At 40.1% G+C, this 18,107-nt stretch overlaps 1 protein-coding gene across 2 annotated transcripts in view; it reads left to right on the top strand.

Moving 5' to 3' along the window:
- Positions 1-18,107, top strand: part of cnnm2b (cyclin and CBS domain divalent metal cation transport mediator 2b) — a 50,300-nt gene that overhangs the window by 21,193 nt on the left and 11,000 nt on the right. The window lies entirely within an intron of this gene.

An 18,107-nucleotide genomic window follows, 5' to 3' on the forward strand; every position in this document is an offset into this window, starting at 1 on the left:
TGTTTTATCAACAATAGTAAGGTTCAATGACACAGAAAGCAGTTCAATGTCGGGGTACAGTCGCTCTCTTACCAGGATCGCGGTCCGCTCTGACCAGGGTGAAGGTGGCCGGCTCCACCTCTCTGCCAGCAGCGTTTTCATTATTTAGTCCGTTCGTAGCGGGTATGTACACGATCAACAAGATCAGTCCAAAACCGAAGATCAGTCCAAAGCAGAATGTTTGCAGAATGTTTGTAAACTAAGTCTACAAATTAAAAACATAAAATAACGCCACACTGCAGGTCGCAACATAGACGCTGATAGCCGCCATTGTCTTAGTTACGTTCAACGTTACGTCACGTATGACGAAAGCGCGTAAGTGCATGCACACAGACACCCATAGAGAATGTATTGAAAGCTTTGAAATGTGAAAAAAATAGATTTTACATGACAGGCTATGAGAGACTTCTGGGCGATTTTCAACCTGACTGAAATCGCCCAAAAAACGGGCGGGGCCATTTGAAGCACGACTTTAGCCTGATTTGACATTTAGTGGCTGGCAGATCAGACGTGAACACTGATAACTGCTGTTGCCGTGATATAATTTTTTATAAATTTATAAAAAAAAAATATTTTTTTTTTTTTTTTTTTTTATAATTGATTAGAAAAAAAATCCCTTCCTTTTCCCGTTTGGCAGTGCGTCGCCCATATCGCCCTATTGAACAAGCCGTCCCTGGTCACCAGGCAGGTCAAAACTTCATCCCCCTAAAACAGGCTGAAGTTTCAGGCGGTCTTTTCGACCAGCTCTTACACTAGATTATCATAATTTTCACGATTTCACAGTATTATTCCAACCTCATAGTGTGGAAATATATATAAAACACAGGAAAATCATGTTTTTGACTGCACTGCATCCAACATTGACATTCATTATCATGACATCGATATAGAAATGCCTCATATGCCAATCCTAATATTTACATTTCTCCTATCAGTGGGAAGTTCAAGGTGAAACGCACACAAAATACGCTGATAACCCCACAACAACCAATAGGCTTCTGATAACACGAAGTACCTCAAACTACTGACCTATAATATCCTATTTTGAGATACACAAAGTTGTAGCCTAAATATTTGCCTAGCGAGATACAAAAAATATGCTAAAAATAGTCCATTTATAGCTATTACTCCGGAGCTCAACTGTCCTCTTAGCTATCCATGTCAATGGAAAAATGGGTCAAAACTCAAGATGGCTTAGCATGGAAACTCTTGTCTTTTTTTCTAGGCTGGATTTAAAATAAAGACGTTCCCATCGCCACAGAGATTACACTATATTTGTCAAAGCTGAAATGTTTGGAAATGGAAAGAGATCAAGGGAGGGGGAGAGAGAGAGAGAAATATGGAAAGAGAGAGATGGGGGTCTGATCAGTAGAAATGGAGGGAGAGAAAGAGAGATGTGATAAGGAGGGATTGAAAGAGAGAGAGAGAGAGAGATGGAGAGAGAGGGTTAGAGAAAGAGAGAAAGAGAGAGAGAGATGGGGGTCTGACCATTGTCTAGGACAGATAGACATGCCCTGCAGCTTCACGGGATGTATTTATAGGGTAGAAATTACGCTATGGAAAAATATGACAAACTGCACATTCCATAAATAAACCTGGGAATGGTGGAAAAGAGCACACAGTCAGTCTCAGAAGGCCCAGGGAGAGGTTCTCACAAGCCTGGGAGGAAGGACAGTGTTAGCTGGGGTGGTGGTGGTGGTGGTGGTGGCTCCATGGCTTGGTCATGGGCGGCCTTCTTGGAGACCCTGGAGGCTACTGTAGAGTGTGGGTCATGAACTGTGTTCGGTCAGTACTCAGTATATTGATGGTTCATGTTACCTGTGATTGTTTGGACAGTTTGCAGGGGTGGCCAACCCTCCCTCTGAAGAGCTATCCTCCTGCAGGATTTTGTTCCAACCCTACTACAACACACCTGATTCTACTAATCAGCTGCTTCTCAGGAGTCCTATACTAGGCCTTGATCTAATTTTGTTACATCACAGAGTTTGAATTAGGCTGTTTGAGACGGTTTGAATCCTAAGCAACCTGCCTACACATAGTTTGAAGTACAATAGACCAACATAGCTAGTGTAGTAGGTCAAAGCTGTGTGCTGGAAACCCTTGGTAGAGCATGGGTGGAGTAGGCATAGTGGTGCTCATGTGAATTTAATTTTCAGACCAATGCCTACTTCTCATTTAAAACATAGATGTTATGTTTAATTGTCATCCAGCAACTAGACTAAAATAGATTGTTTACAGTTAGGCAAAATACATAGTTTGTCCTGCTTTTCCATTCATGTGTAGATGTGTACAGTATGTGTAGATGTGTACAGCATGTGTAGATGTGTACAGCATGTGTAGATGTGTACAGTATGTGTAGATGTGTACAACATGTGTAGATGTGTACAGTATGTGTAGATGTGTACAGCATGTGTAGATGTGTACAGCATGTGTAGATGTGTACAGCATGTGTAGATGTGTACAACATGTGTAGATGTGTACAGTATGTGTAGATGTGTACAGCATGTGTAGATGTGTACAATATGTGTAGATGTGTACAACATGTGTAGATGTGTACAATATGTGTAGATGTGTACAGCATGTGTAGATGTGTACAGTATGTGTAGATGTGTACAACATGTGTAGATGTGTACAGCATGTGTAGATGTGTACAGCATGTGTAGATGTGTACAGTATGTGTAGATGTGTACAGTGTGTGTAGATGTGTACAGTATGTATAGATGTGTAGATGTGTACAGTATGTGTAGATGTGTACAGTATGTGTAGATGTGTACAGCATGTGTAGATGTGTACAGCATGAGTAGATGTGTACAGCATGTGTAGATGTGTACAGTATGTGTAGATGTGTACAGCATGAGTAGATGTGTACAGCATGTGTAGATGTGTACAGTATGTGTAGATGTGTACAGCATGTGTAGATGTGTACAGTATGTGTAGATGTGTACAGTATGTGTTGATGTGTACAGTATGTGTAGATGTGTACAACATGTGTAGATGTGTACAACATGTGTAGATGTGTACAGCATGTGTAGATTTGTGTTTGTGTCTGTCTTTCTGCTCTTGCCAGCATGGATCATTCCCCCCTCATTGTGTGTGTGTGTGTGTGTGTGTGTTCAACGCAATGTCTGTGTGTGTGTCTTTGTGTGTGTGTGTGTGTGTGTGTGTGTGTGTGTGTTTGAGCATGCATGCCATTCCTTTTAAATATGTGTGTGTGTCCCGGGAGTTATTTTGTGCTTTTAGTTTCATCCTCCTCCGGCTCTAGAAGTGGTCCCGTGTGTATGACCGTCCCCACTCTGTCCAAGCCAGACAGCCCCAGCCAGATCCACACACACACACACACACACACACACATTCAAACACATACATACTGCTGTGTCTTATGAGGGCCTGGACAGCCAGTCCCCACTTATCAGACCTGGGTTGAAATACTATTTGAAATCTTTGTGTTTGTTTTAGCCTGCCTGGAGTGCCAGTTGGATGGGGCTTGCAATTTTGGGACTGTTCTATTAGTTCCATTTCAACTGGCAAACTCAATCAAGCCCAGCTAAAGTACTTGATTTTATTTCAAATAGTATTAGAACCCATGTCTGCCAGAAACACACACTCTTTCAAAGGCTTTCTGCCCATTTCTAGACTCCACAGGGTCAAGAGGTCACCCTCCCTCCTCACTACCTCCCTAACTCTTAGCCGCTAAACCGGAGTGTACCACAGTAATTATAGCAGCCGAGGAGCTATGAATAAACATAGTATTTATATTTGTCTTCAGCGTATTTATAGAAGACGCTAGTCGCCTTGTTAGTTGACTGTCGTTCTGGACTGGGTTTTTTGGTGGGAATTCTGGCTAAGTGGAAACTATGCAGTCATCTATTGCGGGACAGGAACCCCGTTTCCATCCACGGTGTTTATGCCAGGAAAGTCACGCCGTATAAACATCACAGTAGGTGTGATGGAAACATAAAGTGTCAGAACAATTTTCATAAATGTCGACAGACAATTTGTTCGTTCGACATTGTAGGATGCTTTTGTGTTTGTAAAATGGATTATGCGACCATTGCGGTGGAAATATTGATATAATAAATCATCATGTCAAAGTAAACTTGGAGTCATGTGATGATATGCTAAATTGTATTACCACTACGACATGGAAAAGCATTAGGAGTTTATAGGCAGATGAAATAAGTTATGATGAACTTCATGGTAGTTAAGTGATGGACGGTGATGAGCTTGATACAGATTTTGAATAAATACTGAGGGTTTTATTTGAATGCCGGTAACATGGTGATCGATGCTCGGCTGCCAATTGGGATGGGATTCAGGAAGCTGGGCATTTGCCGCTAGTTCCTACTTCACAGTAGGGACTTTATTTTAAATTTTTATGTCTTCTTGAACATTTGAACTTTGATGTGCCTTAATAATAAACTTGTATGTGATCTGTAAATATGAATTAACATTTTAAATTACGAGCCTAGTTTAGCCAAGGAGAAAGCACTGAGCTATATAGGAAGAAAGACAGGATCCTTCCTGGGTAGCCATGATTGGCTGAGATAATGGAGGGCTGGACACACCGAGAGATGAGTCCTGATTGGTCTGTCATATCACAGGTTTCTGTCTATAACAGATTCGGGGCTTCCTTGGTCAGTATATATAGATAATATTTGCTACCGCAGACTTTTGGAAAGATATAGCTATGGACAACTGTAAAAGTGTTGCTACATTTCTCAACAACATTGCTGGCCTGAATTTAGCTGGTGCTCTCAACAAAGCTCAGTGGGAGACTACTTTCTGGAGGAATTTGAGTGTTTGAACTTGTAACGCGGCTGCATGAACTTCTAATGCGGCTGCATGGGATTTGTCGGATTATAAAATCGGGTGGTTTAGTTGCCTCCAATGGCAGTGTCCGCTATAAACTAATGCAAGGAGCCGCTTATGGATTTGACAACTCTAACGCAGTTCCACCTCCGACACCGCCAAAACAACCGCTATGTGGGTGTTTGCTAGCGTGGATTTGATAGAATCTAGTCCTTACTTAATGTAGCTGGTTAAGAACATGCTGAGTAAAATTGGACAGACTACGTAACCACAAATGGTACCGTAGATCTGTCATACAATGGGATGCGTGAGGTAATGAGCAGTAGTAGTTCCGGTGCTTGGATTTTTCATCACTGGTTATTTAGATAAATCATAATTTCGCAGGTGTGGATTTTTCATCACTGGTTATTTAGATAAATCATAATTTCGCAGGTGTTAGCATCTTTCGATTTTTGGAAAGAGCCATTTGGGCCATAGACTTGTCTGTAATTTGCAAAGAGAGAGGGAGGAAGAAGCCAAACAAATGAAATGGTTGGTGGAAATATAATTGGCTATTCTAAGCACTAAGGTTAAAAGAGTATATGAACATTGTTTCCAGAGAAAAGTGATATATTCTTTGGTATCTGGAAGTGTGACCTGTCAAATTCAATGAAGCTCTAATGTTCTATGACTGAGTGGAATTTCTTTGAATTGCACTGAATTAAATTATTCTTCCTGTCACTCAAACTCAAATTCTACATCCTGTGGGGTCTAGCCAATTCAAATAGAATTTTAACTCATGAGTTGAATGGGAGTCAATTCTGAATTGAGCCCCACCCTGCTAGACAGAGAGCTAAGCCATAGAAGTGCAGGTTCCTGTAGCAATGCTGCATGCAGTAATGCAGAAAGAAAGACAGAGAGGGAGAGGAGACCCTACAGAGGAACAGGCTCACAGAGCATTATACAATACTGATACTGTGGACGGAAACATTAAAAAAGGAGGAAAAATGCCCTGCATATGGACAAACATTTAACAATCACTTCTCTACTGTTTGCAAAAGTGCAGGAACCAGCAAGAGAAACAGCGTCCTGGAATGGAAAATGCCTCAGCTGACTCAGAGAGCGGTGAGGATGTTCTCTGCATCACACTAGGGCCAAAGTCTGAGAGCATCAACGTGGTGCAGGAGAAAGCCACAGACCCCAATGCAGCTCTCTTTGCAACCATGCTGGTCAACAATAGTCTGTCAGATTTCAGCTAGCTTTTGGTGCTAGTTGTAATGTTATCCCTGCAAACCTCACAAAAGACACTCTACACCTCGAGGCCTGCTGTCAGGTGTTGGTGATATAACAAATGTATTCTGGCTACAAAAGGCTACAACACATGCTCATGCGACTCCAAGCTTATATTTTCTTAACTAACAGCCGATTGGAGGAGAGATGCACGCTTGCTCTTGCTTGCTGAATGTTAAATAGGCTACACACTACAGCATTAAGAACGGGCGGGGAATTTGAAAGGAGAAGCCCATATTTTTTATAGTAGGCCTATCTTAACACCGGGCTACATCCTGACAAAATACACCATATGAGTGGCCTGCTAATTCACCTTTCTGGACCTTCTAAACCACGTGTCAAACTCATTCCACGGAGGGCCGAGTGTCTGGGTTTTCTAGGTCTTAATTGAAAGGAAAAAACTAAAACCAGCAGACACTTGATCCCCCATGGAACGAGTTGGACACCCCTGTTCTAAACTGTGGAGAATAGACCCAAACTGATCCAAATGGTTGCATAATCAGGCCTAGGCTGTAGGCAGTTATTTTGGCATGAAACAAAACAGGATGTTTGAGCAGTTATTCAAATTAGCCTACATCACTGCAGTTTACAGCCTATGGATAATAATTGTGTACTCACTTGATAACAATAATAAATTCCTCATTGCACTGTGTTGTTGTAGCCCAGGTACAATAATGTATTGTCTAAAAACGTAGGCCTATGCCTAATCAATAGTGAACCCTGGGGACCACAGAGCTCAGCCTGGAGGAACACAGATCTGACATTTCATAATCTGTTAACTTTTTTTCTTGCACCTTGACAGGTAAATATTTAGCCTATAACCCTAATATTTAGCTAATGAATGGCCTAATATCTAGGTAATATTTAGCTTAATTACTTCGGCTACACATCACTAGCCTCTCCCTGCCAGCTGAGCGGCAGGTAGCCTAGCGGTTAAGAGTGTTGGGCCAATAACCGAAAGGTCGCTGGTTCTGAGCTGACTAGGTGAAATATCTGCCGATGTGTCCTTGCGCAAAGCACTTAACCCTAACTGCTCCTGTATGTTGCTCTGGATAAGAGCGTATGCTAAGTAACAAAAATGTTCCTGTGAGCTATAGGCTACGCAAGCTTCTTCGCAATAGGCCATTCCTCTTCTCGTGAATCCCAGGAAAAGCTATAGGCTACAAAAGCTATAGGACATTTATTTGTATTATTTTTTATACTAGACTTAATAGCCTATTCGGGGAAAGAAGAAGGCTTGATCTTGCTAATTGCTGAATGTAAACAGGCCTACAGCATAGGCAAATTAACTGTCGGGGAAAGTTGAGGAGAGAAACTGTGTTGATGTGATCACTTTTATCCGGTTATGATTACAACATTGTTGCACTGATGCAATGCAAATAGTTACAAAGGACATAGATGAGCACAGTGAAAAAGAAGACAGAAGGAACTGACAACCATTAGAAAAATGGAAATCACTTGCAAACCACTTGAGCAACGACGCAATGACATGCTGTAAAAGATGCGCAGGCTAAACGTTGTTTATTGTTGAATTGCTACATTTAAATACGAGTTACTATATTCTTTTTCAGTAGGCCTACATGTACATTGAAGTGTTATTTATTTACAGTTGTCACTATGACAGTGAACACACCCTGAAAAGACTGAATGGCCTTGTGTGACCACCTTATTAATAGGTCTACAGCATGCAGGAGGATGCGTTGATCAGTTGATTGACAGGCGTAAGACTGTAGAACGATAAACTATCCTCTAGTGTGGATGCTCACCAACATTTTATAGTTATGTAGACTATAGTTTATCATTATAGTTATAGGCTTGGTGGATGGCCCTTAACTCTGACACAACACAACTAACATAATTATAACAACACAACTACTAGCAGGTATAGCTAACGTTAGTGAACTTGAATTAAATACATCTATAAATACAGTTATATTGTTTAATTTACTTTGATGCTCTATGAATTGACTTAGAATAATTATCTCTGTCAAGTTTGCCACCGCCGCGCTGCAGTAGGGAGGTAAAGCGAAGTCGAATCCATCACTTCCGTTGTTTGGCTGTGCCCATAGCAACGTTCGAAAATGAGGTGGATACACTGTCATAACCTGCTTTATCATGTAAGGTTTTTGGTTACATTGGAACAACACTAGCATTTATTGTCTCATTTACTGAAGTAATAAACCATACACGTACAGTAAAGTAAACTCTTGAAGGACAGTGGAAGTTGATAAAAGAGCTTCTTGCTGAATTTCCTCTTCACTTCAAATGATTTTCATGAAAGGTGTGGAGACATCCTCTAGGGAAATATCAAATAGGATTTCCTCTTTATCCTAGTGGTGAAATATGTGTCTCCTTCTACCCTTACACCTCATTGGACTAGCTTAAACCTGGGATAAACACATACAACATCATAAACATGTTTTTCTCTAATGTCTTTCATCGACTAGTAGTTTCCCATTCAGTTATTGTGTTGGTTGGTCATTCCTGATCTGTATTTACTGGTGGTGGCTTGTAACTTATAGAGTCTTTGTTTAAGCCATAGGACTTATGGAGTCGGTCATTATAATGCTTGACCCTAACTTAGCTAGCCTGGTCCCAGATCTGTTTGTGTTGTATAGGAGTTGACAAGACAGCACAACCAGATCTGGGATCAGTCTATAACTAGGCTATACAGTACCTCACAAAGAGGAGGTGGTGGATGTTTTCAATGGTGACTGACCGAAAGAGACCCTGTGTGATGGGCAAACAAGTTGGCTTTTGATTTCGTTAGGACTTTTGATATTGTAACAACCTTTTTAACCCTTGCTACTTAGGAACTTAAAGGGATATGAAGGTGTGCGTGTGTGTTTAGCTCTCTGTAGTGTAGTTGTGTGTGTGTACATACATGCATGGTCACATACACTCCCCTCCATATATATTTGGACAGAGAAGCAAATGTCTTTACTTTGGCTCTATACTCCATATTTTTGGATTTGAGATCAAATGTCAAATGTTTTATTTTAGGGTATTTTTATACATATATTTTTTACCGTTAAGAAATGAAAGCACTTTATGTATCTAGTCCCCCCATTTGAAGAAGTCATAAGTATTGTGACAAATTTACATATAGTGTATTAAAGTAGTCAAAAGTTTAGTATTTGATCCCATATTCCTTGCACTCAATGACTACATCAAGCTTGTGACTCTACAAAATTGTTGGATTCATGTGCAGTTTGTTTTGGTTGTGTTTTGGATTATATTTTGCCCAATAGGAACTAAATGATGAATAATGTATTTTGCCATTGTGGAGTAACTTTAATTGTAATTGCAAAATAAGGTGTTTCTGAACATGAACTGTGAATAATGATGAGTGAGATGGTACAAAGATGATCCCCCCCAAAATGCTAACCTCCCCTGTTATTGGTAATGGTGAGAGGTTAGCATGCAGGGTTTTTTCTGTATCAAAAAGAGGCTTAGGTGGTGGCAATGGCAGAGGGCGTGGCATGGGGCGTAGCAGGGGGTGCGTTCGCCCCATCGGCGTGGCTGAATTTCAGAGAAAATTTTACAGGCCCCCCATCTTGGCGGTGGAGAGAAATGTTTGCATTTTTAAGCCAATTTCCTGCAATTCTACACATTTCTCCATGGAGCTGAGAGAAATGTTTGCCGTTTTAAAGCAAATTTCCTGCAATTCTATGCATTTTGGCGTGGCTTATGCTGTGTTCTTCTGCTTAAACATAATAACATTTACATTTTTTGACATTTAGCAGACATTCTTATCCAGAGCGACTTATAGGAGCAATTATGGTCAAGTGCCTTGCTCAAGGGCACATCGACAGATTTTTCACCTAGTCGGCTCGGGGATTCGAACCAGTGACTTTTCGGTTACTGGCCCAACGCTCTTAACCGCTATGCTACCTGCCACCCCAAAAGCTGTACTGCTAAATTCTTTGTTTTGGGAATTTTCAATTCTTCCTGACTGTCTAGCTTTTATCCTGGTGATTGTTAGTTCTCAAAGATTATAGTATTTGGTAACAATTTACTTTGACTACATATCCATAAGGCTTTTATTACACATCTATAAGCATTCATGAACATGTTATAACAGGTCCCAACCGCATTGTTAAAGGTTAATGAAATATATCCATAGCATATCTATAGCGCATTCATGTCATGCTATGCAAGAGCTCATATTTAGATATCTTAATAGATGCATTATTACAATGACAGGGTAGTGTCATCATTATGGCTGTTCTCAAAAGTGTGCTTCTGCCATACCAGTGTTAGGGAATATGGCAAAGGTCCAAACCACATTTGGGAAATGATGCTAATATATAGTCTGTACCAGCCCCGTTTCCCCCACCGGCCGGTATAGGACCGTGACTTACCTCCTGCTTCTTCTCAGAGGTCAATGGTGCATGAAGATCACCACAGGGTTGATTCCTCAGGGTAAATTTTACGGATCAACTCTTTCTTAACTCATTAACAGTCGTCCTCCACATTAAGTTGGTCATACAAGTCTATAAAGCACACATGAAGTGTCTATTTATGAATTCATACATGGACACTTCAGGTGTGAGTTATAGACCAGTTTGACCAACTGAATTGTGATGAGGAGGAGGACTGGTAATGAGTTACGAAAGAGTTATGACCCTCAACTACACGAATTGATCCGTAAAATGTACCCTGAGGATTCAACCCTGTGGTGACCTTCATGCACCATTGACCTCTGAGAAGAAGCAGGAGATAAGTCACGGGCCTATACCAACCGGTGGGGGAAACGGAGCTGGTGGTCCTCTGTAGCTCAGCTGGTAGAGCACGGCGCTCGTAACGCCAAGGTAGTGGGTTCGATCCCCGGGACCACCCATACACAAAAATGTATGCACGCATGACTGTAAGTCGCTTTGGATAAAAAGCGTCTGCTAAATGGCATATTATTATTATTATTATTAAACTAATATGACCCCACTATTGAAAGGGGAGACTCACGAATACGGTGGTGTTCTTTGTTTTACTCTACGACCCCCACAAGGGTCGTCTGAAGGTAACCCATACAAATGAATGGAAGTATGGAGGTAGTTTTGTGCCAACAGAAAAAGGGGTTAAATATGTGTCCAAAAAACAAAAATATTTCCTGAGCTTTCTTATATCTCCTAGATATAGGACAGACACTTCAAAACCATATTCCTTATGATACATTTTTTGACATTTTATGAATGTGTTATTCAATGCATTTTTTTATGGGCTATAGCTTCTGCTAAATGATGTAAATGTAAATGTAGAGGTAATGCACTAGAAGTGAATTTGTTCTTCAAATGGGGGGATTGGATACATAAAGTGCTTTCATTTCTAAACGGTACCCCTTGACTTTTTCCACATTTTGTGTTACATCCTGAATTTAAAATGGATTCAATTGAGATTTTTTTTCATTGGCCTACACACAATACCCTATAATGTCAAAGTGGAATTATGTTTTGTTTAACGTTTTTACAAATTAATTAAAAATGAAAAGCTGAACTGTCTTGAGTCAATAAGTATTCATGGTAAGCCAAAATAAATTCAGGAGTAAAAATTTGCTTAACAAGTCACATAATAAGTTGCATGGACTCGCTCTGTGTGCAATAATAGTGTTTAACATGATTTTTGAATGACTACCTAATCTCTGTACCCACACATACAATTATCTGTAAGGTCCCTCAGTTGAGCAGTGAATTTCAAACACAGATGTAACCACAAAGACCAGGGAGGTTTTCCAATGCCTGGCAAAGAAGGGCACCTATTGGTAGATCGGTTTAAAAAACAAAACAGACATTGAATATCCCTTTGAGTATGGTGAAGTTATTAATTACACTTTGGGTGGTGTATCAATACACCCAATCACTACAAATATACAGGCGTCCTTCCTAACTCTGGAGAGGAAGGAAACCGCTCAGGGATTTCACCATGAGGCCAATGGTGACTTTAAAACAGTTACAGAGTTTAATGGCTGTGATACGAGAAAACGGAGGTTGGATCAACAACATTGTAGTTACTCCACAATGCTAACCTAATTGACAGAGTGAAAAGAAGGAAGCCTGTAAAGAATAAAAATATTCCAAAACATGCATCCTGTTTGCATCAAGGCACTAAAGTAATAAAAAAAATGTGGCAAACATTTAACTTTTTGTCCTGAATACAAAGTGTTATGTTTGGAGCAAATCCAATACAACACATTACTGAGTACCACTCTCAATATTTACAAGCATAGTGGTGGCTGCATCATGTTATGGGTGGGTATGCTTGTAATCGTTAAGGACTGGGGAGTTTTTCAGGATAAAAAATCAACTGAATGGAGCTAAGCACAGGCAAAATCCTAAAGGAAAACCTGGTTCAGTCTACTCTACATCAGACACTGGAAGATTAAATCACCTTTCAGCAGGATAATAACCTAAAACACAAGGCCAAATCTACACTGGAGTTGCTCACCAAGAAGACAGTGAATGTTCCTGAGTGGCCGAGTTACAGTTTTGACTTAAATCTGCTTGAAAATCTATGGCAAGACTTAAAAATGGTTGTCTAGCAATGATCAAGAAACTATTTGACAGAGCTTGAAGAATTTTGAAAAGAATAATGGGCGAATGTTGCATAATCCAGGTGTGGAAAGCTCTTAGAGACTTACACAGAAAGACTCACAGCTGTAATTGCTGCCAAAGGTGATTCTAACATGTATTGACTCAGGGGTGTAAATACTTATGTCAATGAGATATTTCTGTATTTCATTTTCAATAAAATGCAAAGATTTCTAATAACATGTTTTCACTTTGTCATTATTGGGTATTGTGTGTAGATGGGTGAGAAAAACAAGCTATTTAATCCATTTTGAATTCAGGCTGTAACACATCAAAATGTGGAATAAGTCAAGGGGTATGAACATACCCTCAAATAAAAGGTGACGTCGCCTCATATGAAATATTTTATCTCAAATCCAAAAATGCAAGTGTATAGATATACAATTTCAAATTGAAGCTTCACTGTCCAAATACATGTGGAGGGGAGTATACAGTATGTGTATACCACAGGAGGCTGCTGAGGGGAGGACGGCTCATAATCATGTCTGGAACGGAGCAGAATGGAACGGCATCAAACACCTGGAAACCATGTGTTTGATGTACAGGATTTGATACCATTCAACTGATTCCGCTCCAGTCATTACCACAAGCCTGTTCTCCCCAATTAAGGTGCTACCAACCTCCTGTGGTGTATATGTGTGTGTGCATGCATCTCTCTCTGTCTCTGTCTCTGTCTCTGTCCCTCTCTGTGCTGTGTGTGTGGCTTACATGAGTGCTGTTGTCAGCTTAAACCTTGCCTTACTAGATCCGTCTGGCTTACAGGGGTTATATTGGTGTGTTGTGTTGGGAAGGCACGGTTAATACTGTAGTGGGCAAAATCAGGTTCACAGAGGGTTTCTTGGTAGTCTTAAACAAATCTACTTTGAAACAAAAGTATACACCTCACACACATTGTTATGGGCTTAAAAGAAATAAGACACCTGTACCTTGTCAGTTATAGAATTGAAATGTATTCAAATTTGAGTTTGCATCCCAATATTGCACTATATATATCACAGAAGACTGAAATATACTGAACAAAAACATAAACGCAACATTCAAAGATTTTACTGAGTTACAGTTCATATAAGGAAATCAATCAATTGAAATAAATTCATTTGGCCCTAATCTATGGATTTCACATGACGGGCAGGGGGCGCAGCATAGGCCCACCTACTGGGGAGCCAGGCCCAGCCAATCAGAATTAGTTTTTCCCCACAAAAGTGCTTTATTACAGACAGAAATACTCCTTAGTTTCGTTCAGCTGTCTGGGTTGCTGGTATCAGACGATCCCGCAGATGAAGAAGCCAGATGTGGAGGTCCTGGGCTGGTGTGGTTACAGGTGGTTATGAGGCTGGTTGGACGTAATGCCAAATTCTCTAAAACGACATTGGAGGCGGCATATGGTAGAGAAATTAACATTAAATTATCTGGTAATAGCTTTGGTGGACATTCCTGCAGTCAGCATGCCAATTGCACGCTCCCTCAAAACTTGAGGAATCTGTGGCATGGCGTTGTGTGACAAAACCGCACATTTTAGAGTGGCCTTATATTTTCCCCAGCACAAGGTGCACCTGTGTAATGATAATGTGTTTAATCAGCATTTCTGGGATCTTTTATTTCACTTTACATGTTGCGTTTATATTTGTGTTCAGTATATAAAAAAACTGTCTGACATAGAAACACCAGATTTTCGGAGTAAATGTTTTTAAAATGTTGATTAATTTTGAAATTATGAAAAATATGAATAACATTCCACCCATGAGGCTAGTGGGTCATTTGACTGCAGGAAAGGGCTACGTTAACACACATTCATGGGCTCCCGAGTGGCGCAGCGGTCTAAGGCACTGCATCTCAGTGCTTGAGGCGTCACTACAGACTCCCTGGTTTGATTCCAGGGGCGGCGCACAATTGGCCCAGCGTCGTCCGGGTTTGGCCGGTGTATGCCATCATTGTAAATAAGAACTGACTTGCCTAATTAAATAAAGGTAAAAATAAATAAAATTCCAGGGCTGGTTTCTACTCGAACCTGCAACACCTGTGTATTTGGAGTGTTTTCACCTCTTAGCAACATTGATCTGTTCTTCTGTTTTTCAACTACCTCAGGTGCTCAGAGTACCACAGTTTAGAGTGCTTGTTGCTCAAGTACTTGACTTGATCCATTTACCCCATTGAGGCACCATTTGCATTTCCTTTTTTTCTGAAAAGATACAGTGATACTGAAGTAAGTCACTAAAGATATCACTGGAGAGAGAGAGAGAGAGAGAGAGAGAGAGAGAGAGAGAGAGAGAGAGAGAGAGAGAGAGAGAGAGAGAGAGAGAGAGAGAGAGAGAGAGAGAGAGAGAGAGAGAGAGAGAGAGAGAGAGAGAGAGAGAGAGAGAGAGAGAGAGAGAGAGAGAGAGAGAGAGAGAGAGAGAGAGAGAGAGAGAGAGAGAGAGACTGACTTCCTAGTATTTAAACTATGCCCTATCTGCATCTAAACGACCCCACAAGCTCCAAGACAATCTGATCACACAGTAGTGGCTTCGGTCGGTGAGAATATCGCCCGGGAGGGCGGGAATGGAAACTTCATTTTCTGGCCTAATATTAGCCCGGGCCAGGCCTCCTCTGGAAAATTCCTTTTAAATGATCACTTGCTGAGAAAAGGCAAAGAATTTGTTCAGCGATTTGGTTGACAGTATTTTGCATGGAGGGGTTTTTGCAGACAGTGGCATTGTAGTAGCGGGTCCTGGGAAAGCAGATGTGGGTTCAGGTTTCTTTCCATCAGATGACCAATGGAATGATTGTCATTGCTGTGTGCCAGACAGTAGAACACTGTTTGTCTTATTTTAAACTGATTGATACAGATCAATACAGTCACGTTATAGGCCAACAGCTTGACATCATGTCATGGTATAGCATCAAAGTAGGCTACTGTTACTACTGTATTACTGTTACTATATTACTGTTACTACTGTATTACTGTTACTACTGTATTACTAGTGTTACTGTATTACTGTTACTACTGTATTACTAGTGTTACTATATTACTGTTACTACTGTATTACTAATGTTACTATATTACTGTTACTACTGTATTACTAGTGTTACTGTATTACTGTTACTACTGTATTACTAGTGTTACTATATTACTGTTACCACTGTATTACTAGTGTTACTATATTACTGTTACTACTGTATTACTAATGTTACTATATTACTGTTACTACTGTATTACTAGTGTTACTATATTACTGTTACTACTGTATTACTAATGTTACTATATTACTGTTACTACTGTATTACTAGTGTTACTGTATTACTGTTACTACTGTATTACTAGTGTTACTATATTACTGTTACTACTGTATTACTGTTACTACTGTATTACTAGTGTTACTATATTACTGTTACTACTGTATTACTGTTACTACTGTATTACTAGTGTTACTGTATTACTGTTACTACTGTATTACTAGTGTTACTATATTACTGTTACTACTGTATTACTAATGTTACTATATTACTGTTACTACTGTATTACTAGTGTTACTGTATTACTGTTACTACTGTATTACTAGTGTTACTATATTACTGTTACTACTGTATTACTGTTACTACTGTATTACTAGTGTTACTATATTACTGTTACTACTGTATTACTAGTGTTACTATATTACTGTTACTACTGTATTACTAGTGTTGTTATATTACTGTTACTACTGTATTACTAGTGTTACTATATTACTGTTACTACTGTATTACTGTTACTACTGTATTACTAGTGTTACTATATTACTGTTACTACTGTATTACTAGTGTTACTATATTACTGTTACTACTGTATTACTAGTGTTACTATATTACTGTTACTACTGTATTACTAGTGTTACTATATTACTGTTACTACTGTATTACTAGTGTTACTATATTACTGTTACTACTGTATTACTAGTGTTACTGTATTACTGTTACTACTGTATTACAGTGTTACTGTATTACTGTTACTACTGTATTACTAGTGTTACTATATTACTGTTACTAGTGTATTACTAGTGTTACTATATTACTGTTACTACTGTATTACTAGTGTTACTATATTACTGTTACTACTGTATTACTAGTGTTACTATATTACTGTTACTACTGTATTACTAGTGTTACTATATTACTGTTACTACTGTATTACTAGTGTTACTATATTACTGTTACCACTGTATTACTAGTGTGTTACTATCTTACTGTTACTACTGTATTACTAGTGTTACTATGTTACTCACTGTTACTTTCTACAAGAATTCAGACCCCTTGACTTTTTCCACATTTTGTTACATTACAGCCTTATTCTAAAATTGATTAAATTGTTGTTTTTCCTCATCCATCTACACACAATACCCCATAATGACAAAGCAAAAACTGGTTTTTATAAATATTTGGAAATGTATTAAAAATAAAAAACTGAAATATCACATTTACATAAGTATTCAGACCCTTTACTCAGTACTTTGTTGAAGCACCTTTGGCAGCGATTACAGCCTCGAGTCATCTTGGGTATGAAGCTACAAGTGTGGCATTTGGGGAGTTTCTTCCATTCTTCTCTGCAGATCCTCTCAAGCTCTGTCAGGTTGCTGCACAGCTATTTTCAGGACTCTACAGAGATATTCGGTTGGGTTCAAGTCCGGGCTCTGGCTGGGCCACTCAAGGACATTCAGAGACTTGTCCTGAAGCCACTTCTGCATTGTCTTGGCTGTGTGCTTAGGGTCGTTGTCCTGTTGGAAGGTGAACCTTCGCCCCAGTCTGAGATCATGAGCGCTCTGGAGCAGGTTTTCATCAAGGATCTCTCTGTACTTTGCTCCTTTCTTTTTTCCCTCAATCCTGACTAGTCTCCCAGTCCCTGCCGCTGAAAACATCCCCACAGCATGATGCTACCACCACCATGCATCACCGTTGGGATGGTGCCAGGTTTCCTCCAGACATGATGCTTGGCATTCAGGCCAAAGAGTTCAATCTTGGTTTCATCAGACCAGAGAATCTTGTTTCACATGGTCTGAGAGTCCTTTAGGTGCCTTTTGGCAAACTCCAAGCGGGCTGTCATGTGCCTTTTACTGAGGAGTGGCTTCCGTCTGGCCACTCTACCATAAAGGCCTGATTGGTGGAGTGCTGCAGAGATGGTTGTCCTTCTGGAAGGTTCTCCATCTCCACAGAGGAACTCTGGAGCGCTGTCAGAGTGACCATTGGGTTCTCGATCACCTCACTGACAAAGGCCCTTCTCACCCGATTGCTCAGTTTGGCCGGGCGGCCAGCTTTAGGAAGAGTCTTGGTGGTTCAAACGTTTTCCATTTACGAATGATGGAGGCCACTGTGTTCTTGGGGACCTTCAATGCTGCAGAAATTTTTTGGTACTCTTCCACAGATCTGTGCCTCGACACAATCCTGTCTCGGAGCTCT

This window comes from Coregonus clupeaformis, chromosome 20, assembly GCF_020615455.1.
Source record: "Coregonus clupeaformis isolate EN_2021a chromosome 20, ASM2061545v1, whole genome shotgun sequence".
Classification (NCBI taxonomy): Eukaryota; Metazoa; Chordata; class Actinopteri; order Salmoniformes; family Salmonidae; genus Coregonus; species Coregonus clupeaformis.